Source organism: Polypterus senegalus, chromosome 14 (genome assembly GCF_016835505.1).
Source record: "Polypterus senegalus isolate Bchr_013 chromosome 14, ASM1683550v1, whole genome shotgun sequence".
NCBI lineage: Eukaryota > Metazoa > Chordata > Cladistia > Polypteriformes > Polypteridae > Polypterus > Polypterus senegalus.
Window position 1 is genome coordinate 50,513,625 of NC_053167.1, and position 23,508 is coordinate 50,537,132.

At 41.8% G+C, this 23,508-nt stretch overlaps 1 long non-coding RNA gene across 2 annotated transcripts in view; it reads right to left on the reverse strand.

Moving 5' to 3' along the window:
- Positions 1-383: 383 nt before the first annotated feature.
- The window catches only part of LOC120514768, a 98,712-nt gene continuing 75,587 nt past the window's right edge, over positions 384-23,508 (reverse strand). For both annotated transcript variants that reach the window (XR_005630517.1, XR_005630516.1), the window contains 2 exons: positions 8,643-8,882; positions 384-629 (listed from right to left, as the gene is read on the reverse strand). This is a non-coding gene — a long non-coding RNA (uncharacterized LOC120514768). The remainder of the gene's footprint in view (positions 630-8,642; positions 8,883-23,508) is intronic.

Here is a 23,508-nt window from a genome sequence, read left to right on the forward strand (position 1 = left end):
TACAGGGAGACACAGCAAACCTTCTGGCAATGGCATGTATTGATGTGCCTGCCATCTTGAAGAAGTTGGACTACCTGGGTGACCTCTGTAGGGTCCAGGTATCGCCTCATGGTACCAGTAGTGACACTGACTGTAGCCAAATGCAAAACCAGTGAAGAAACAGTCAGAAAAGATGAGGAGGAAAAAATGTCAGTGGCCTCCACCTGTTAAACTGTACTTCCTGCTTTGGGGGTCATCTCATTGTTGCCCCTCTCGTGCACCTGTTGTTAATTTCATTAACACCACAGCAGCTGAAACTGATTAACAACCCCCTCTGCTACTTAACTGACCAGATCAGTAGCCCAGAGGTTTCTTTGACTTGATGCTATACTTGGATTAAAAAGTGTATCTTTAATTTTTTGAGCAGTACATATATATGTATATACTGTCTTGAATAATCAGGCCACTGGCTCAATTGCACTAAAATGTATTGCTGTGTCCTTCTTCTTTTAACCCATCTTATTCCTATGTATTGTCAAGGACAGTGGGGAGTATATTTGAAATTGTCCTATAACACTGTGCAGATGGAAGGCCAAGCAGAAATCTGAGAATCGCACACATTCCTGTCCCGGGTAGGGTACCAAGGTTGTCTGGAAAAGAAAAGAGACCAATCATTAGACTTCTGGGCCACTCAGGAGCAATGGGGGCTGTTACCCATGCTCCTACCAGATATATGGATGCCTGTGCCTTTAGGTAGATGGCTACAATACTCCCAAAGGGTTAAGGGATGACCCAGAACCACTGGCCAGTTAATTGGCCATGACTGGTGCTGCCCTCCTACCCTCAGCCAGGTGAGGCTGGAGTTGAAAGTGAAGCAGTGACAAGGGCTCATTTGGAATCAGGGAGGGCAAACTCCAGGACAAAGCAGATTTCAGGCGTCCCGGTGGGATTTAAAACAAGTAGTTTGCGAGACAGGGATAAGCCTGAAGGAGGCTTGTTTCCTCCTTCTGTTATTCTTTGTTAGTTGTGATCCTGCCCAACCTGAATAAGTCCGTTTTTTGTTTAGACTCTTTTGGTGTCTTTGCATTCTTTTGGGTTTGGAGCCTTCTTGTGTGCCTCTCTGCAATTCACTTCTTCATTGGAGTTTGGAGTTACAAGTCCAGAACGTCTGAACAAAGATTGGCATTAAAGTGGACCAGAAGACAAACAAGAAAATAACCTGAAAATAAAATGAGTTTCATAAAAAAAGAACAGGGAAAATATTGGCTATGGCCTTATGTTTCAGCATCCTATGATACATTAAGAGGTGGCTTTCTAATGCTAAACATTTTTGTTTTCTGTGTGTTTATATTTTCCAGCTCTTACTTGACTTAATATAATCCTATAAAGAGAACAGGGGAAGCAATCTTTTCAACTACAAACTCGAATTGACAGCTCCTGATCAAAAGACAGTGGTATCACTGCAGACAATATAATGTACGTTAATTTACACCATCAACATCTGTCAGCAGGTACCACAAGTGGCTTTAACCTGAAAAATAAAGATTGCACTAACATGGCCATTTTGACACAATACTGTATGTATTTAAAGGCTGAACGTCATGAAGACAAAGCTCCTCCTTTTGCACATAATATGTCTGGTAAACTTTACTGCTGGGTACTTCAGGGATTCACAAAAGAAGCAACATGTTGCCAGAAGGCAACTTTGATTCTTGTGTGATTAATATTATTAACCTAACAGAGGGCAGGAGATCTACAGATAAGACCGGCGTAATCTCATTTTAGGATGCTTTGGTTGGTTTTCCCCTTTTGTAACTCAAGAAAGTGCTCGGTTATGCCAGAGGGCCTTTTTAAATGTAGACAATGGTCAGCTTTTTCCTTTGCTCATTTTAGTTTCATTGAGATAGACATAATACCATTAAGATTACAGGTTCTTTTGACTGACATATTTAAATACAATGCAATGAGAATAATGTACAGGATGTAAGACACTCATGATAAAAAACGACGGCTTTGATTTTTAATGTTCTTCTCGCTACAGCAGATTACAAAAGTAGGGGCAGTACCCCAACTTAAAACAGACAATAGTTTACATACATAAAGCTTTGTTTAGCTTCGATTATTATTTACATAATTTACTTCATAAAGGGCTTTGACTGATTTTATACCTACTAGCCAACCCGCGGCGTACCATACGATGCATAATCAGGCCGGTTTTTTAATGATTTTTAAGCACAGGGAGAAAATTAACATTTGAAAAATCGGTAATGTAATAAATCAGCAAGAAAAGCAACATTGTAACAATGCACGGAACGAACCAACACACAATCGTCCGTGACTGAAAACTGGCGGACCGTCCTCGCGTCTTCTCCTGCCAGACGGAGGGATAGGGGTGCACGGCACGGAGTCTGGAACGGGAGGAGAGAAGAAGGACGTCCATTCAGCTCCGTCCATCATGCTAGTCTGCTGATTTCTCATTCAGTATGCACTGCCCGCTCATGTGCCCACCTCCAACTCGTCACTGGAGTCGTTGTCGTCTTTACACAGTCCAGATGCACCTATGACTCACGTAGACGTTTCATTGCTTTGTGCGGTTTTGGCTGCTTTTCTATATATAATCCACCAAGACACCCGACCACGGTAGTAGCGAGGTGGGAGGACGGTGTGAACAAAGGGTTGGGACGCAACCAGTAGGAGCGTATGAGTCACACTTAGTGGGAATTCCACAGTTTGCAGCCCGAATGGGGTTCAACGGCTTACCCACGCCTCTCTGCGCTGGGAAGACACACGTTCAATCTCATGCATAATTATTTATTGAATGCTAAACACTTCTGGAAAGACACGGTTGTCTAAAACAGGTTGGTGTGAGAATACAACAGTAAGTGAATGAAAAGATGGAACTCTGGAGAGAGCAAAATACAACACAATAATGAACCTGCGGCATAACAAACGCTGCATAATTATTTATTGATGGTTGAACACTTCTGGAAAGACACAGTTGTCTAAAAAGGGAGGGTTTGAGGATACAACAGAAAGTGAATGAAAAGATGGAACTCTGGAGAGAGCAACATATAATTGTCCGTGAGTGAAGAAGACGCATGTTTGTCGCGGATGCGAATTGCTGTATGTAGCATGTAAAACAGTTTTTGCTATGGTGCACGCAATCGTGCGTCGTAACCGAAAACTTGGTTTTTAAAGACTGCTTACTTCATTGTGTTTTAACCTCAGTTGTAAAGGATTGTTTTAAGGATCCCATGGGATCCTCGCAAACCATTTTACACGCTGCATATGGCGACTCACCTCCGCGAGAAACATGCCCCTATGAACAATCAACGTGGCTCGGAGGTGCATTAAGCCTAAATGATGACGGTTTTTCTGTGTCATTGCGTCCAAGTTGGTGGACGTGGCTCTGTGAGTTGTCGTCGTATCCAATGGTCTTGGAGTTGGTGGCCGTGGCTCCTTCCTGCGTGCGCCATAGGTGTCTCGCTTGTCGGCGGCTTAGTGAATCCACGCCCCTTCCAGCGTGCTTTCCATGGATGTCTTGCCTTAGTGAATTATATATATAGATTTTGTCTAAATAAGTATATGTTTGTGCCATCCACGGTTTATATGGTTCCTGTTAAGCATTCATAAAACAAAAACCTTTCACTCCTTGCTCTCATTGTCTTTCCAGATTTCTGAAATTGTTGACTCAGTGAGGATTCTGTAAGGACACTGTACTGGAATTGTTAATAGACTGTAATTGATACAAAATCTTTCAGCTATAGTTCTGATGTCCACTAGCTATCTAGCTGAATACATGGTTTCATGTTCATTTTATAACCTTCCTCAGAAGGTTTGCTGTTCACCTAACAAACCCTAGAAGCAAATGTTCTAGAGTACTTGTTTACATTGCTTACCTCATATATGAGGTTAAATCAAAAAGTAAAGGCAATTCGAAAATTACAACCTGACCACAATGGATACAAGCTGACATAATACAACGCGTTCATGATGGTTTATGGGTACTAGTGGTCTGCTATTAGTCGAGTTGGAGCCAAGGTCAAATGAACATGAACTCTCCACTGCAGGACTGAACGACTGGTGAACAATGAACCGTAGTGAGATTTCTTTGGGCAGAGGGAGTGACACCTGCTCAAAGTCACCGAAAGATGTTGGCTCAGTATAGAACTGAAACAGAAGGACTCAACAAGAATGGGTATAAAGGTTTAAAATGGAAAGAACAACAGTAACCGATGAAACACAATCTGGTTGACCCTCAACATCGTGCACACAAGCCCACATTGACATGGCCAACTACACCTTCATCAGAGAAGACTGACGGATTACATTGTCTGCTGATGCTGCACGTTTGGATATCAGCCACAGTATGTGATGACTTGGGGTACAGTAAAATTTGACCAACAGCTCACTGATCTGCACAAGCCAACATCCTTTAATGAATTTCAGCAGGTTTCCCTGCCTCTGATCAAAGAAATCTCACTGCAGCACATTCAACAATGGAGCAATCTGCAGACTAATGGCAGAGTGCTGTGTGTAAGTGATTGAATTACCCATAAGTCATCACAAACATGTTGTATTGTGTCGGCTTGTATCTTCTGTTGTTACTGTATGATTTTCAAATTGCCTTTACTATCTGATTCACTCTAGTAGAAGGCCAATGAAACAGATGAGATGTTCTGAATATAAAGTTTACTCTAATTCAAAGTTTTAGAATTCCATTCGAGCCTTTTCCCATTAATCCATAGTTCTTGCTTGTTTGTTTTCTGTTGGTTATGCGGATCTTCCTGTTATGCTCAGTGCACATTGCACATTATCCTGTGATCGTAGTAGCACAGTGGCTCAGTGGTTACTACAGTACCTGGGGCTCAAATCAGAGAGTCTGAACATTCTATGTGTTTCCATGAGTTTTATTGTAGCTACCCAGGATTATTGAATAGTGACTCTGAACTGGAATGGGAGCGAGAGGGCATGTGTGCCAAAGTATACTCTGCGATGGATCGGTGTCACACACAGAGCTGGTTCCTGTTTGTGTTTGAAACTCCTGGGATGTACTGTGACCCCGATAACTCTAAACTGGTCTTAATAGGTACACATAATGGAGGACTGGATGCTGTGGACACCAGGGGGCGCTCCAGCTCCCCAAGCACCCAACACAAGCAGGCTCTGGACACAAGTTAAAAGCACAAAGAGTCTGTTATTGTGGGAAAACTCTCACAATCATTTCCCAGCACCATGGCCACAAGTACAATAAAGCACTGTACAGCACAACTCCTTTCTTCCTTCTCTGCCTCCTCCACTTCTCTTTGCAAGCTTAGTCCTCATTCCTCCTGACCCACTGAAGCAGGCAGTTCCTTTTATCTAATCCCCAGAAGTGTTTTTGATGACATGATGCTGCAGCACCAAAGCACTTCCCCGTGGCATCTTCCATGTGACCCAACAAAGCCCCCCATAACCCCCCTCTCTGCCATGCCTTGTGGGCACCCATGTGGGGATCCAAGCCTTGGCTCACTGCCATCTAGCGTGCTGGGGAAGACAAAGCATTGTGTAAGCTGTCTCCTCCTGTCTTCCCACCTCAAGGGTGTCCTGGCTGGGTAAGAACACGGGCTGTCGCTCACAGTGGGCAGCCTCAAACCATGAGGAGTCCTAACACAAAAAGATTCAGTTGCCTTCCAAATTAGTTGATCAATTACTTTGATAAATTAGCTGTTAACTGTGTTCCAATTAAAAGCAGTAGGTGCTGTATCCCAAAATCATAAACAGCCATCCATTTTCTGTTACTATTCTTCCATTATAGGACCCTGAACTGGGGAGCTGGGCCAATTTACAGATACCAATCAGCCTAACATACGCGTACATGGCATGTTTGGTATGTGTGAGAAAAATGAACACTATACTGGCACCTGAATCAAACCCAAGTCCCTGAAGCTGTGAAGCAACAGTGCGCTCCACTATCCTTCAAATGACATGCTTTCTTAATACTAAAGATTTTTCAAAGTGTTTTTCCTTTATTGTCCTGCAAGTCTTGAGACTTGGTGGAAAGAACAAGCTTGTGAGTAGTCCTTGAATCAGAGTGAACCCCAACGAGACTAGAATGGGGAAAATGATGTTTATCAACCCAAATGAAACACAAAGGGATAAACACGATGATGCAAACATACTATCGAAATAAATGACGAATGGAAAATCCTGACTGTTCCATTGGGTGTTGTTAAACACATGACAACTTCCTATCAAATCCTTAGGGTACCTACCTAATTCACTTACCTACATTTCAACTGCAAGAATAACCTTTACACCGCCTCCCATACCTCTTCTTGAATAGCACTCCTCCTTCCCTCCCACCAGTCAAATTCTAGTCCTACTCTTGGCCAACTGGCCAACAAGTTCACTGGTCTGATGACCTGAATGGACTTTTAAGCCCCAGTCTAGAACCACATCTGGAACATCACAGAGATCACTTTTGGTTGTCTTCTTAGAACTAGTTTTGCCTTGTTTGAAGGAAAGACTGGTTGGTGACCAGTTGGTATAGAAGGGCTCAGTAGATGAAGCGACAAAAAAGCCATTAAGAAGCATCATGGGACGAGCAAGGTTCTGAATACCAAAAGGCAGATCAATACCAATGATCAGAGAGCCAAAATTTGAATCGAAAATAATGCAAAAGAGTTTTAACAGCTAGACATGGTTGATATATAAGAAGTTTCTTTTGATTTATCCAAATATTTAGATACTACATTATATATGCCACCATCCTAAATAGGTTTTGAGCACTGACATCACACATAACATCAACATCATGTCCAGCAATAGGGACCATACAAATATTGTCATGTCCATGCAAAGATCACCATAAAATGACCGTACGAAAGTAACAAACGAAATGGAATGGCCAAAATAGCAATACAACAAGAATAAATTGTTTAAATAAAAATAATAATACAAAAAAAAAATCATGTTTAATCGACCAGTGGAGCACTGAACTGTGATTCATAACATTACTGCTATTTGCTGCTCCAGGTGTCCCTACAACCCTCAACTCCAGACCTACTCTTAAAGGACCAGTTTCAGTTGGTCCATATCCAGGATCTCCTTTACAAAAACAACTTAACTCCAATTAACCAGTATGCCATCATACTTAGATAGACGCTGGTACAACACACATGCATATGTATGGAGTAAACGCCTCGTATCTCAATCATTCTGAATTCACACATTATGTGCAGACGCAAGGAAACATAAGGCACAGTCACAGTGATATCCCATTGAAGCCAAGAATCAGCCTCTGGAATGAAAACCCTGAAACCACTGTGGATCTCCACATAATCAGCCCTAATCAAGACTATATGACTATGCCATCTCTTGTTAGATAAAGCTGACAGTCATTGTATGTGACGGAGGGATTTCAGATGTCACTCATGTATGCTGGTAAATCTCAAATATTACTACAGAAGATGCTGAAGGACATGCTTTTCAATTTAGAATAATGTAAAAGTTCATCTGTTTCTTTGAGGGAAAAGACTTTCAATTCACAAAAGACATAATAGGAACATGATGTGAAAGAAATCCGCCTGCTCATTCTTTCATCTGTTTTAAGCTGGTTTTGTCAAGTACAGGGCTGCAGAGAAATGGAGGCTATCCTGGTAGCAATGGGTCAAGGCAAGAATGTACGTAAGATGGAATACAAGTTCACCACAGGGCACATACACACACATACAAATCCACACTACTGGAATGCCGTGGGTTGAGAAAATCTGTTGTGCCCTTGGTGTACGCGTGTCTGGAAATACCACAGAAATTCTGTTTCATTTCAAATGGCCTGAGCACTTTGTACGAAAATAGTTTTAATCTGTCATTAGGTGGGCACAGCTATGACACAGGGGAGTATAAAGGTCATGGTAGGCTGGGAAATCCCGGTACTATCTGATGTTTTGCCAGAACTTTCCCTGTAGACAAAAACCCAGGGTATACCAGGATGGTTGCTGTTTCATTTTATGCTGGGTATTCAGAACATTGCAGAAACTCAAAAGAATCAATCTACCTTGAAAGATTTTAGACATCTTATGAACCATTCACCATTCACAAGTGGATCAGTGTGATCTTGAAAGAAATGTTCTCTCCTAAAAGCCAGATTAATTGTATCCTGTAACACTGCAAGATCTTCTAATGTCTTCTTTTTCTCTTCTTGATGAGTCATTATACTGTATATTCCTGCTAATTATTTAACCGTCATTACAAAAATAATCACAACAACCATTCAGTTCATTGGCCCATTGGTTGTAACCCACATCTTGTATTCATTGATTCATTTTACAAAAGAAGCTCATTTCAATAAAGAACAACACCGTTTTGGCAGCATAGGGAGTAAGGATTCCACTCCACTGCGTGATACAATACCGTATATGTTTGAAATGTGGAAGGAAACTGAAGTATGTGGAGGAAATCCAAATAAACAGGAGAGGAATTTATAAACTCCACACCAGCATAGAAGCTGTGAGGCAGGAGGTGGTGTCACATGGGGGTCATCTTAAGGATTCTGGTAATGGTAATAATCCACCATTCCAGAGGCTGGCGCTGTGTAATAATGTCTCTTTCCTTCCTCCCTCTTCAGACTCAGATATTGACAGGTTTATCAACCCTAACCCTAAGCCTAACCCTAGACCTACCTCTTCCTTCTGGAAGTCTTCAGAGCAGGAAGATCTGCCATCTTAGATCAGCTCAGTTATGAACTTGTGTCTGTGAAGACGTTTCCACAGTTGTTGTGTGTGTTCTTTGCCTCTAAAACCAAATCTTTATCGTGGCCTTGTCTGTTCTCTTACAGTGGCGTAGTCGGCAGGAAGAGGTGGGTCCAGGTGGCATGACACCATAAGCAACCCCAGTGGTGGTAAAGCCATCAGTCTTTTGTTCTGCAGAGTGAGGAAGAGAAGAGACGTTATTACACAGTGTCAACCCCTGGAACAATGGGTGCTTACCATCACCAGACCCTTTAAGCTGTCCCCTATGCACATGCGTGTGACACTGGGATATAATGCAGCTAAATTAGAGCGGTGCCCAACAGTCGTCTTGATTGCAGTTGTTTTTTATCAGTACAGGACCTCTGAATCCTTGTTTTATTTTTATATGTACAGTGGTGTGAAAAACTATTTGCCCCCTTCCTGATTTCTTATTTTTTTGCATGTTTGTCACACAAAATGTTTCTGATCATCAAACACATTTAACCATTAGTCAAATATAACACAAGTAAACACAAAATGCAGTTTTTAAATGATGGTTTTTATTATTTAGGGAGAAAAAAAATCCAAACCTACATGGCCCTGTGTGAAAAAGTAATTGCCCCCTGAACCTAATAACTGGTTGGGCCACCCTTATCAGCAATAACTGCAATCAAGCGTTTGCGATAACTTTCAATGAGTCTTTTACAGCGCTCTGGAGGAATTTTGGCCCACTCATCTTTGCAGAATTGTTGTAATTCAGCTTTATTTGAGGGTTTTCTAGCATGAACCGCCTTTTTAAGGTCATGCCATAGCATCTCAATTGGATTCAGGTCAGGACTTTGACTAGGCCACTCCAAAGTCTTCATTTTGTTTTTCTTCAGCCATTCAGAGGTGGATTTGCTGGTGTGTTTTGGGTCATTGTCCTGTTGCAGCACCCAAGATCGCTTCAGCTTGAGTTGACGAACAGATGGCGGACATTCTCCTTCAGGATTTTTGGTAGACAGTAGAATTCATGGTTCCATCTATCACAGCAAGCCTTCCAGGTCCTGAAGCAGCAAAACAACCCCAGACCATCACACTACCACCACCATATTTTACTGTTGGTATGATGTTCTTTTTCTGAAATGCTGTGTTCCTTTTACGCCAGATGTAACGGACATTTGCCTTCCAAAAGTTCAACTTTTGTCTCATCAGTCCACAAGGTATTTTCCCAAAAGTCTTGGCAATCATTGAGATGTTTCTTAGCAAAATTAAGACGAGCCCTAATGTTCTTTTGCTTAACAGTGGTTTGCGTCTTGGAAATCTGCCATGCAGGCCGTTTTTGCCCAGTCTCTTTCTTATGGTGGAGTCGTGAACACTGACCATAATTGAGGCAAGTGAGGCCTGCAGTTCTTTAGACGTTGTCCTGGGGTCTTTTGTGACCTCTCGGATGAGTCGTCTCTGTGCTCTTGGGGTAATTTTGGTCGGCCGGCCACTCCTGGGAAGGTTCACCACTGTTCCATGCTTTTGCCATTTGTGGATAATGGCTCTCACTGTGGTTCACTGGAGTCCCAAAGCTTTAGAAATGGCTTTATAACCTTTACCAGACTGATAGATCTCAATTATTTCTGTTCTCATTTGTTCCTGAATTTCTTTGGATCTTGGCATTATGTCTAGCTTTTGAGGTGCTTTTGGTCTACTTCTCTGTGTCAGGCAGCTCCTATTAAAGTGATTTCTTGATTGAAACAGGTGTGGCAGTAATCAGGTCTGGGGGTGGCTACGGAAATTGAACTCAGGTGTGATACACCACAGTTAGGTTATTTTTAACAAGGGGGCAATTACTTTTTTACACAGGGCCATGTAGGTTTGGATTTTTTTTCTCCCTAAATATTAAAAACCATCATTTTAAAAACTGCATTTTGTGTTTACTTGTGTTATATTTGACTAATGGTTAAATGTGTTTGATGATCAGAAACATTTTGTGTGACAAACATGCGAAAGAATAAGAAATCAGGAAGGGGGCAAATAGTTTTTCACACCACTGTATGTGAGCTACAAGCAGTCACAAAAAGTGTTGTTAACAATGAACAGTGCCATTGCCATCTCATGCTGTGTTGACGTGCTGTCAAAGGGATAATAAATACAAGTTTCCAAGTCAGAAATTCCACATGCAGACCTGGAGCTACAAATCAGAGAGAACAAAGCTACCTGAATTCTGTAAGTTTTGATGTAATGCTGACCCTGTACATTTGCTCAAACGTATAAAATAAAAGACATAACCTGGTCAGCCAGTTGATTGCACTTGGAGCAAAGTAACACACAATTAATATGGTTAGCTTGATCTATATTTTAACAACAAAAATAGTTATCATTAATTGCTTTTGTTGAAGACAAAGTAACAACTCAAGAGCAGCAAGTCTGACCGGACCATTCTGCAGTGGGATGGTGAAGTGTCACAAATCCAAAAACTCTTAATAGCATCTGAAAACACCAAAACACATCCATTAGATTTGATTCAGCTGTCCTCTCTGCTGAGCTTGCATGGCATCCTCTTAGTTTCTCGGGTACTCCAGTAAACGACGTGCAGGGCAGGCTGTGGGCGTGGGTGTGTGTGTGTGTGTGAGTGGCTCCTACAATCGACTGGCACTCTGTCCAACTCCAGTTCCTGCCTTACAGGCAGTGTTGTTGAGATAGTCTCCAGTCACCCATTACCATGAATTCGATTCAGAGAGAGTGAGAATATTACGATTGCATTCAAACGCCTTTCAATGCATTTTCCCTAAACAAGTGTACAGCACATTAATGTCATGAGGTCTCAGCACTGATGTCAACATAACTAAACAATCAAAAATAAAGAATGGCGGTAGTGCAGCTTCTGAGCGGCATTTACTAAATATCATTTTTCATGGATCACCTTTCCTTGGAAAGGATCGGCTTGATGGCTAAACGTTAGAGGCACACACCCTTCAGACAAGCTGCAGTGTGAATGAATGGTGCTTATTATGCTTTCCATTTTTAGAGCACAAAAAAGATTATCCCCGACATGGAAAAGCCTCTGCTTTTTCAATAGCAAACACTTTTAGTTTCCATAAAGAGGAGACAGGAGTTGGCAGACAGAATAACAAAACAGAACAATGTGAAAAGCAGCTTTACAAAGGCTACTCAAGAAGGGTGGAGAGGGGGCTGGCGTTGAGCTTTCCAGCTTCTTTCTGGTCTGTCATCTTTCCCACCCTGGCTCAATGTAAGTCTATAATGAATAATATATTTGGAAATATATCACTCAATGCAATATTTCAAGCAGAAATAATGATGGTGTTATTTTTATGATGGCTTTTCTTTATGTAATCAATGCACTTACAGATGTGGAAGATAACGCCTTATATTTTGTCTTTATTGTGCTCTGCAAAATTGTATTAATTATTTTAGAATGAATTTAACTGGATGACATTTTATTTGAGGATGAAGTTAAAAAAAACAATAATAATAAAAACAGCATTAAAGGAGAAGGGTTCATGCTGTATACATCCATCCATCCATTTTCCAACCCGCTGAATCCGAACACAGGGTTACGGGGGTCTGCTGGAGCCAATCCCAGGCAACACAGGGCACAAGGCAGGAACCAATCCCGGGCAGGGTGCCAACCCACCACAGGACTCATGCTGTATACAGCTGGCAAATAAAACTTTTGCCTGGACATATTTGACCATATATCGACTCTTCAATTCCACCCGGGGGAGTAAATGCGAACATTAATTTTATTTTAATTCTTTTCATTTTTATTACTATTTAATTTAATATTGTTTCTTTGTATAAGTGTATGCTGCTGGATTATGTGAATTTCCCCTTGGGATTAATAAAGTATCTATCTATCTATCTATCTATTTTGATTTTTGATTATGAAAGCATCACCATTTGAAATAAAGCTGTTTTGTGATTGAACAACGCCAGTCACTATGTGCCGCCATCACTGAGCTGAGAGTAAGGCAAGCATTCAGTGACCATGTGAAGATTTAAATTCTGTTAAACTGATAAGATTAGTTAGCTACTGAATATTTTGGAACATTTCATCATTATTTTTGACTTTTCATACATGGATCTGGTACACAAATCATAGAATTATAGTGCTTTGAGTAAAATAGCTACGATGACAGCAGCATATCTGGTCATATCAGGTTCAATAGTATCAGGAACGTTAAGGAATTCACAGTGGGTAGCATAAGACATTCATAACTGCAAGCAAAAGACCTTGGTGTTAGCTGTGTTTTATGAAAGTAGCTGCTGTCATGGACACCAGGTATGGGCTGGCGTTTGGGCTGTGATGGTTCAAGATCCCCTATTCATCTGGAAGGCCAGTTTCTCACAAGGACAGAGGATGGTCAATCGCATGGACTATTTGCTCCCCCGATACAATTGGTGGCAGTGTTCCTGGGCTATGGTGCCTGCATGGATATCCACAGTGCAGGCTGGGAATTGCAGTCCCATGAGACAGCCCTTCTGTGTTCCACAGCTGCCACCAGGAGGAGCTGCAGGGATGGACCCTCCCCACTTTAAGTTACTTTTCCATGACCTGGATGTGCCTCCAACCTGTAGTGTGGTAACACTGAAAGTACTCTTGGGTCTGGCATGAAGGAAACCGCTCGACCTCATCCAGGTGAGTCTGAGTCGGGAGAGGAGCTGGAGCACACTCACCTTAGTGAAAGGAGAGGAAGAAGGAGAGGAAGGAAGAGAAAAAGAGAAGAATATTTACGAATAATCTGAAGGTATTTGCTAAAATAAATTATTTGAATTCAGGACTGTGTTGGTGTTGGTGCATTGGAGAGTTTGATGCCCCCCTACAAGTCACACCACATAGTATTTTATTTATCTGCTTCCTAACTAAAAGTTACCCTTTATAATGAATACACCTCAGTAATGTTTCCTCTAGCTAGTAGAAAAGTAACCAAACATTTAACTATTGACACACACTCTAAACTGTACATTGCTCTTTGTAATTCTTTAAAACTGTCTCATAATAGTTTTCACAGGCACATACATATAAATACGTAAGATGCTGCAGATGTTCTACCAGACGGTTGTGGTGAGTGCCCTCTTCTACGCGGTGGTGTGCTGGGGTGGCAGCATAAAGATGAAAGACGCCTCACGCCTGGACAAACTTGTTAAGAAGGCAGGCTTCATTGTAGGAGTTAAGTTGGACAGTTTAACATCTGTGGCAGAGTGACGGGCACTAAGCAAACTCCTGTCAATCATGAAGAATCCACTGCATCCACTTAACAGTGTCATTTCGAGGCAGAGGAGTAGCTTCAGTGACAGACTTTTGTCACTGTCCTGCTCCACTGACAGACTGAGGAGATCGTTCCTCCCCCAAACTATGTGACTCTTCAATTCCACCCGGGGGAGTAAATGCTAACATTAATTTTATTTAAATTTTTTTCATTTTTATCACTATTTAATTTAATATTGTTTCTTTGTATCAGTATACTGCTGCTGGATTATGTAAATTTCCCCTTGGGATTAATAAAGTATCTATCTATCTATCTATCTACATACAAAAATAACACTGAAGACAAATGGCAGCGTTCAAATGACTACCTTTACTGGTGAAGACACTCATTGCCAAACTAAAGATAGTTATACACTTTATTATACAGATGATTCTCAAATTACTATAACTGAAAATAAAATCTCACAAGAGCCAAAGCCCAAATGTGCCTTTCTATTCTGTCTTGCATTTTGCATCTGCATGTTAGTTCAATTGGTAATTCTCAGCTCGCACCTCATGGGTGTCTAAGCAAGTGAGCTGACGATGAAGAACAGACCACCCATTCCAGCCAGGATAATGTACTGTAGGTACCAGAATGTTATGTTATGTGCCATGCTATTTCTGAATGGAACTGTTTTAACACTGACTCTCTTCTGCCCACTAAACAAATAAGTCCTGTTTGTCAACTCACTGTGCATCAACTACCACCGTAGTAATTTGATGTTATCATAATTAAAGGCTCTGCCCAGAGTGTCAACATTCCCTTGAATTTCAGTCATCTGGTGTTGTTTTCTATTTTATTCGCCTTTTACATTCTAAGGCTATTGTCATAGTATTTGCCATGAAGGATGCCGTGGGAGAGACAAAAAAGTCATAAAAATCAAAAGCAACAGCTTACTGAACCATCAGAAATGAGCAAGAGATGTTCAAAGGGAGTGCAGAAAGATAGACAAGAAACAACATCCATTACCCAATGTTCGGAATCCTCTTATTCCAATTCAGGGTCACTAAGAATCGGGCAAAATCATGAACAAGGCAGAGCTCAAACCAAGCCAGGACTCACATCCTAAAGAACTGTAGGTTAGGATGATCAGTAGCTCTAAATTGCCTCAGTGTGGCCCACCAAACCCACAGCACACACTCACATGCAAATTTAGATTAACCAGCATGAGTCATCAAACCAAAACCCCATGCAGACACAAGCAAACACCACACAGACTGAGGAAGAAGAGCACAAACCTCCGAGAAATAATCACTGTGCCACCAGGCCACTCGAGTAGATGCTAACTAACAAAGAAATCCTGTTCTTCAGTTGGGTGTTGTTGTAAAGGTCCTTGTCCTGACATTCGGATGGACTGGCTTCCCCAATTTTCCACTTCCTAAAATATCAGTTCCTCTTGTAGCTTGTAATAGTATTGGCACCACTGAATTGTACATTACTTTGACTGCTAAAGCTCTACCCAGCCACGTCTGCTTAGCAGGTGCTGTAACTTATACCAGCATTTTTAGTTTGATGTTGTTAACTACAGTATGTTTGATCTTTAAACCTCTCTTTGATGGAACTTATTGCTAACATTTGTCAGAATTCTGTGCTCCTCTGAGCATTCATCCCTGTATGCTTCTCTGTTTTTTATTTCTTTTTAATTTATATTGTACTGATTAGTTTGAATTTTCCTACTGCATTATAATCTTGTTTGTTCCATAAAGTACCTCGTAACTCATCTCTCTATTATAAAAAAAAAACTTGGGACGAGACTGTGACGAGACGTGATCTTTTGAAGAGAGATCTTTGATTCACTTTCCGTGAGATGGACAGATCACGTCATACTTACAAGCTTTGGAAGCAAGTCCCGTGATACACATGCAGAGCAGGTTAGAGATAATGGAAGTAGGAAAATCGAAAGTCTCAAGAAAAAGAGAAAGGAAAGCTCACATTAGCGCAAACAAACAGAAAATATTACTCTGTGAAATAATGAAAGAGCGAAAGGAGATTGAATAGTGTTTGAGGATGTCTCGGGAGAAGAGAGATGAGGCAGTGACTTTAAAACGTTCGAAGTACCACACGAAATACAGATCACGCCGCACAGGAGCAGCAGCAAGCCAGCAGCTGATCGAGCAAAGAGGAGGTAAAAAAATCAACTGTTATTTGATTCCCATTGTATCACCGTTTTAACAGGGGTTTCGGAGGAGCGGCCACGTCAACTTGGGGTGCGTTTAGCCCTCCTCTTCACAATGGTGCGTAGCTCTTGGTGGGGAAGGAGGAGGCGAAGCCTGCTAGTAGATATAAATAGGAAGACTCACAGTTTCAGGAAAATGAGTTTGAGTCCAGGTCTGGTCAGCTTGCAGTTATTTGTGCAGTGTGTATGGTCCTCTAATGTTTCTTTTCCTGTTCTCATAAAGTATGTTGCATTCCTCCCAAATCCTAAAGTCATTTATGTTAGGTTCTGTAGTGGTGTAAAATACTCCTGGTACTTTATGTGTGATAGATACGCATGCTCTGCATTGGCCACCCTCCATTATAAGGCACACATGCATACACAAACACACTCACTGACGCTCACATTGGGGCTAATTTATAGTGCCAAATTACTTTAGCCAGCATGGCTGTGAAGAATTGCCATTGGCCAGGAATCACTGAGGGCCTTATGGAACCCCATGCCACTGAACCCATGGTGTGACCTCAAAAATGGGGCTCCTAGTTGTTAGTAGCCGAACTGAAACCAGAGGTACGTGACAAAAAGGCACATAGGCTCCTGAAAATACAGGAAGTAATGTCCTTTATTACAAAATCACTGTTGTTCAAGTGCAAAACCATAAATGCTTTAAAAGTTGGATGCCAAGCATAAACAAACCAATAGTTAGTTCTGTGCATACCCACTTGGTTAAAAAAAAAATCCAATAAACACTTGAGGCGGAAAACTGTGATGCTGTTTACAATGTGTACACGTTTTGCACTTAGAAATCTGTAGATTGGAAAAGAGCAAAAAAAAAATAAAAAGGTTTCTTCCTTAATATGCTATAAGAAAACCTTCATCCACAAGTGTAAACAAAAAAAAATATGGTTTACAAAGTTCCTGAGAAGTTTTGCCAACACAAACTTGCGAGCTTCTCTCTGTTTTTTGCTGACACCCTCCACTCTATATGGGATTGAAGGGCTCTCTCCGTGTGTCTTCTCGTTATCTGGTGTCACACACGTGCGAGTAGGAGGATGTTGTATGGACCAAGAGAAGGTAATTCCATGCCAGGCCAGGGGGTGACGGGTGCACTAAACCTTTTTCTGTTGTCTTAGCAGACCAGCCACGGGAAAACCTGTCTGATCCATAAGACAACATCACTTCCGGTCCCGGTGCCTAAGCTGAGGGCACATTCCGGTTCCAGCGCCTAAGATGATGTCACTTCCGGTCCTGGTGCCTAGGCTGAGGGCACTTTCAGTTCCAGCGTCAGAGATGACGTCTGCAGAAGGTCACTTCTGGTCTTCCTCCTTAAAACCACCATCTTCCAAAACCTAAGTCAGTTCATGTCTGGACTCCAACCAAGACACTTCTGTCTAAAACCAAACCCATTGCAGCCAGGGATAATATACGGGTGGCTGCCCCAAACCTTTTTAGGTGTGTCGAGTCTGATCTTTTCACACTGGATTGTCACCAACTAAACTGTACAATGCAGATTTGGCCCAAAGGCAGACCCCTCTAGCGCCCAATCCACCTCTTTTATATGATCATAGGTTGTTTAGCAGCCAATTGTGAGTGACACTCTAGTGTATCACCCTAACCTGATTAACATAGCACACCAGCTTTGTCTACATGTCATTGGCCTCCCCAAAAATTCTTTATAGCTTAGCATTATTTTTCTGTGAGCGATCCTGTAATATCTGCAGCAGTACCCTCGCGTTCGTAACACGGTGGCTTGTTTCTTCAGCAGGCCCCTACTCTTCCCTGTGCGTAAGCCGGCTTCTCTATTATGCACGTCTCAGCTTCATGGCAGCTATTGTGCTGAAGAGACCGCTGTGTACCTGATGCCTTGTGTTAAGGTTGGCCACCACAAAACACTTTCTTCCAGGACTGGCAGTCGGCAACACTTTTACTGCCACCCTCAGATGCTGGTGATACTTACAGCAGGTCTCATGCACTCACCTACATGCTGCAATGAAAGAAAGAAAAAAAAATTAAGTACACCATTTTAACTATTTATATGAATAGTTCAACCTTTCTTGACTGGTATACTTGGTGTAGCGCCAAGGTGCTACACCACAGGTCTCATGCCTCTCTGTAGGTTGGCAGCATAGACAGGGCCGCCAACAAGTCAGAAGCAAATACTAATATAGCTTACATTCGTGTGAAAAAGGTAAGTAAACCCTATGAAATGTTTTTTCTTATTAAACATATGTATGCTTGTGTTTGGGAGACAGCTTAAGGGCTCTGTTTGCTAATGCCTTTTCTCTTCCTCTTTCTGTAGAACAGAAGACTGACAGTCATTCCACCTCTGATGTTACTTCCATTGTCCACCCTCTTGGACCCAACCCTTCCTGCCCTCCTGCCATCTCTGCAACTTGAACCTGAAACCGTCAACAGTCATGACTGGATGAGCCGGCTGATGAGGACACTCACACGAAGCAAGGGGGTGGTGAAAAAGTGCAAAAGTGCTTCTATTAAAAACCAAGCTCAAAACAAACAGCACCAAAAGTGCAGTGCGTAATCAACAATAAATAATCAAATAAAATGCTAAAGGAGATTAAAATAAATAAAGATAAATAAATCCATTAAAATGCCAGAGGTTAAAACACACAGCTATCTGGTCCTTCCTGCACAGTCAGACGAGTCCAGCACAATTCCACCTTCGTTTGCTCGCTCAGCTGGGAAAATCATTAACAACTGCAAAGTTCATCACCTGACTTGCGTCTTAGCCCACCACACAGCTCTAGCCAGACTGTCCAAGTCCAAGGTCAGTCCTCCTCCCATCATTCTTGACGTACATGCAGTCATACCTCGGGTTCCTGGGGAGGACTCCACCATGTTCTCACCCACTCCGCACAGTAATTCATTGGGACAAACCAGCCCCTGGAACGCCACTCAATTGCTCCTTCGTGAGGCCCAAGATCGCGCTGCCTTTTCTCTCTAGGTGGTCGGCTCATCCTGCATGAGACGGCAGGTCTTCACATTTTTTGTTCTCAATTGTCCCTTTAACCTATGATGCCCCTTGTCTTCTGACATGTTCCTTTCTCTCTTCCCTCCTCAGACCCATGCAGGCTCTTTTTAAACCTGCTACCTAATTGGAAGCCACTCCCTCCATGGCAGCATGGAATCTCCTAATTGACTAACCCACATCTGCGCGTGAATCTGGCGTGGCCAGCTAGCGCCGCCACTAACTGTGGACTGAAACGCACTTACGCACACGCTTGGAGCTTGCACCTGCATAGGGCAATATTATTTATTTTAAATCAGCACAGTGTCATGGACCACACGTCACACAAACCTTCAGTTATAAAAGGTCACCATGGTGGTGCCCCATCCCTTTCACGTTGTGTGACCTTTTACAGTAGATATATCAAGATATGATCCTCTTTAAAATGGTACCTTCAGAATAACAGATATGCCATTTCCATCACTGGAAAATGTAAGTACACCCTTAACTCTAATAGCTTGCATTGCCCTATCAAGTAGGCACTTCCTATAACCCGTCAACCAGTTTCTGACAATGACAGGAAGATCCATGCAGGATTCGTTCATCTGTGCAATGTGTGAAGGGTGTCTTTTGTGTACAGCACGTTACAAATCCCTCCCAAGGCATGTCACTGGGATTCAGATCTGGGCTTTGACTTGGCCATTCCATTTCTTCCCATTCAGCCAGTTGTTAGTGGATTGACTGGTAGGTTTAAGGTCATTGTCATGTTGCAAGGTTCAGTCTGCAGACAGATGGTCTCACATTATCCTCAAGCTCTATCTGGTATAGTAAAGAATTAATAGGGGATTCTATGATGGTGAGCTGCCCAGGCAGTGATGCAGCAGATCTGCCCCAAACAATCACATTTCTACTACTATGCCTTATAGTTGGTATTAGGTTCTTCTGGTTAAATGCTGTCTTTTGGTTTTTGCCAAACGTGTCTTGTGGACTGAGGCCAAATAACTCCATCTTTACCTCATCTGTCCAGACCTCACTGTTCCAGAAGTCCTGGTCTTTGCCTAGGTGTTCACAGAGAAACATTAGCCTTGCCCTTATGTTCCCACATCATCTCATTTCCACCACCACACCTTATAGGTGATAGTAGGCTTCTGGTGAAATTCTCTCTTTGGCTTTTGCCAAACATGCCTTGTGGTACATTGGCCAGTCTACCCAATCTTTGCCTCATTGTTCCATAAGTCCAGCTCTTTGCCCAGGTGTTGATGGGCAAACTTTTGTCTTGCCTTTATGTTCTTTCTGAGCAGTAAAGGGTTCTTTGTGGCACACCACCAATATTGATCGAATTGGTGTACAGCCTCTTTCTAATGATAGATTCACGCTCTTTGACATCAGCAATGGCAACACCTACGTGTAGGTCCCATGATGAAATTCTGGGGTTTTTACAGACAGCGTTCAGAAGTTTATATTCTGCTCTCAGGCTAGCAAGTTGGCAGTTACTTGAAATCTTCTCCACTTGCACATGATCCTCCAGACAGTGAGATGATTGACTTCCAATTGTTTGGAGATCTTTTAAACTTTCTTCTGAGACTCTTGGGCATCTATAACGTTCTTTGCGATTGCTTTAGAAAGCTTTTTCAATCTCAGAATGGTGATAACACACACTTCAACAACAAAGAGCAAACCAAACTAATTGTCTGAGGTGTTTAATAAGACAGGATCAGACAAGATCCTCTCTAATTGTGTTCAGCAATACAGGGGCGCCGCAGGGGACTGTACTTTCTCCGGTCCTGTTCAATCTATATACATCAGACTTCCAATATGACTCGGAGTCCTGCCACGTGCAAAAGTTCGCTGATGACACTGCTATTGTGGGCTGCATCAGGAGTGGGCAGGAGGAGAAGTATAGGAAACTAATCAAGGACTTTGTTAAATGGTGCGACTCAAACCACTTACACCTTAACACCAGCAAGACCAAGGAGCTGGTGGTGGATTTTAGGAGGCCTAGGCCCCTCATGGACCCTGTGATCATCAGAGGTGACTGTGTGCAGAGGGTGCAGACCTATAAATACCTGGGAGTGCAGCTGGATGACAAATTGGACTGGACTGCCAATACTGATGCTTTATGTAAGAAAGGTCAGAGCCGACTATACTTTCTGAGTAGGTTGGCATCCTTCAACATCTGCAGTAAGATGCTGCAGATGTTCTACCAGACGGATGTGGTGAGTGCCCTCTTCTACGCGGTGGTGTGCTGGGGTGGCAGCATAAAGATGAAAGACGCCTCACGCCTGGACAAACTTGTTAAGAAGGCAGGCTCTATTGTAGGAGTAAAGTTGGACAGTTTAACATCTGTGGCAGAGAGACGGGCACTAAGCAAACTCCTGTCAATCATGAAGAATCCACTGCATCCACTTAACAGTGTCATCTCCAGACAGAGGAGTAGCTTCAGTGACAGACTTTTGTCACTGTCCTGCTCCACTGACAGACTGAGGAGATCATTTCTCCCCCACACTATGCGACTCTTCAATTCCACCCGGGGGAGTAAATGCTAACATTAATTTTATTATAATTTTTTTCATTTTTATTACTATTTAATTTAATATTGTTTCTTTGTATCAGTATACTGCTGCTGGATTATGTGAATTTCCCCCTGGGATTAATAAAGTATCTATCTATCTATCTATCTATCTATCTAATAATCGGGTAGTAAAGACGGTAGTGATAAATATAGGGATATACACATGTGAAATTTGCATTTAAGTTTATTTACACTATACAATGGCCAACAAACTCTATAAACGTGGCATGATGTCTGTTATATCAACTTTATCTGCAGATACTGTTTAAATGAAGATCAAATCTTGATATGTCAGCAAATGTTAAAAAGAAAAAAGCATTTCATGGGGTATACTTACATGTCCAAATTATTGTTAATAAAGGGAAAAGTGAGACGATTGTGAGCAATTCTGGCTTTTCTGTAGCTGTTTTCCAGATTCCACTCACATCTCAAAGACACACACGTTTCTTTTACTAGCCAAGAGTGAGTGTGGGTGTCAGTTTCTACCTTGTGCTCAATGATGCTGGTATAGGCACTGGCTCTTCTTGACTGTGAACCATATAAATGCACTAAAAATGGATGATTGGGCATGAAGCTCCAAATTAAGACTGGCACTCCACTGGCCCAGGCATTCTCTTCAGTTTAAATACATGCTGTCAAAAAATGCCGAGGACATTACTGGGGTGGATTATTCGCATTTAGCTCTGTTTTACTTTATTTCACAAAATGAAAGAACTAGCTGAAACAAAAATGAGAAATAAACAATAATTAGGGAAAGAATACACAGATGGAGATGGTGCTTGTATAGAAGATCTACAAAGGTGATGAGAGTCTTGCACAGTTTTAGAATCAGAGAGCTTTTTCAAAACACAGATTACAATCAGGTACACACTGAGCCAGGGCATGTTAATGATTTTGGCGTTATAAAGTTGTAGTTATCAGCAGCATACATGTTACAGTTGCTGATCCCAGGTCTAGAGAGCTCTAGAGTTTGGATGCCAGCTGGACCACTCTCTCTACGAAGTTTAATCATTGCTCCTGTCTCATGGATTCCACTTTTGTATAGTGCCTTTCAAATGATTCACTCATGAACACTGATCTTAGCCTAGGAAAGAGAGGCCCATTGGAGACCCACGGGTGCCTAGATGCTGTTCCATGGTTCAAGTATAGATGTGCTTCCTAGGTATATGTAAAGATTTCCCCCTGGTATTTCACTTTTAACCCCCAACCAAAAGACTTGTTTTATGATAAGTGGTAAGTTTGAAATGACTGTGTGTGAGATTGACTGGCGTCTATTCCAGGATAAATTCCAGTCTTGTCATTGATGCTGCCAGGATAGGCACTGACTGACTGGAGTAAGTGCATTTGAGAAGGTGTGAGTGTTTCAGTTATTTACAATGCTTATATAAAGTGTTCACCCCTTCAAAGTTTTCACATTTTATTGTGAGACAGAACTGAATCACAGTTGGTTTAATTTTGCATTTTTGACATTCATCAATGACTCCTTACTCTTTAATGTCAAAGTGAAAAACAGACCTCTGTAAAGTGGTGTAAATTAATTGCAAATATAAAACACTAAATAATTTATTGCATAAGTATTCACAATACGCCACACCAGAATCATCCCTGGTGCTGCCAGTTGGTGTTAGAAGTTCCATAATTAGTTCAGTGGAGGTGGAGATCAGCGGTATGGGGTTTCCTTTGACTGTAGTTTAAATGCAGCTTTATCTGGAAGGCCCAATTTGTGATGAGTCAATATAATGGAATAACATACACAATAAAGAAAAAAAAAACACAGCAAGCAGCTCCATGAAAAGTCAATCGAAAAGCACAAGTTAAAGGATGGTTACAAAAAAACATCCAAATCACTGAATATCCCTTGGAGTCTATATATCAATCATTAACAA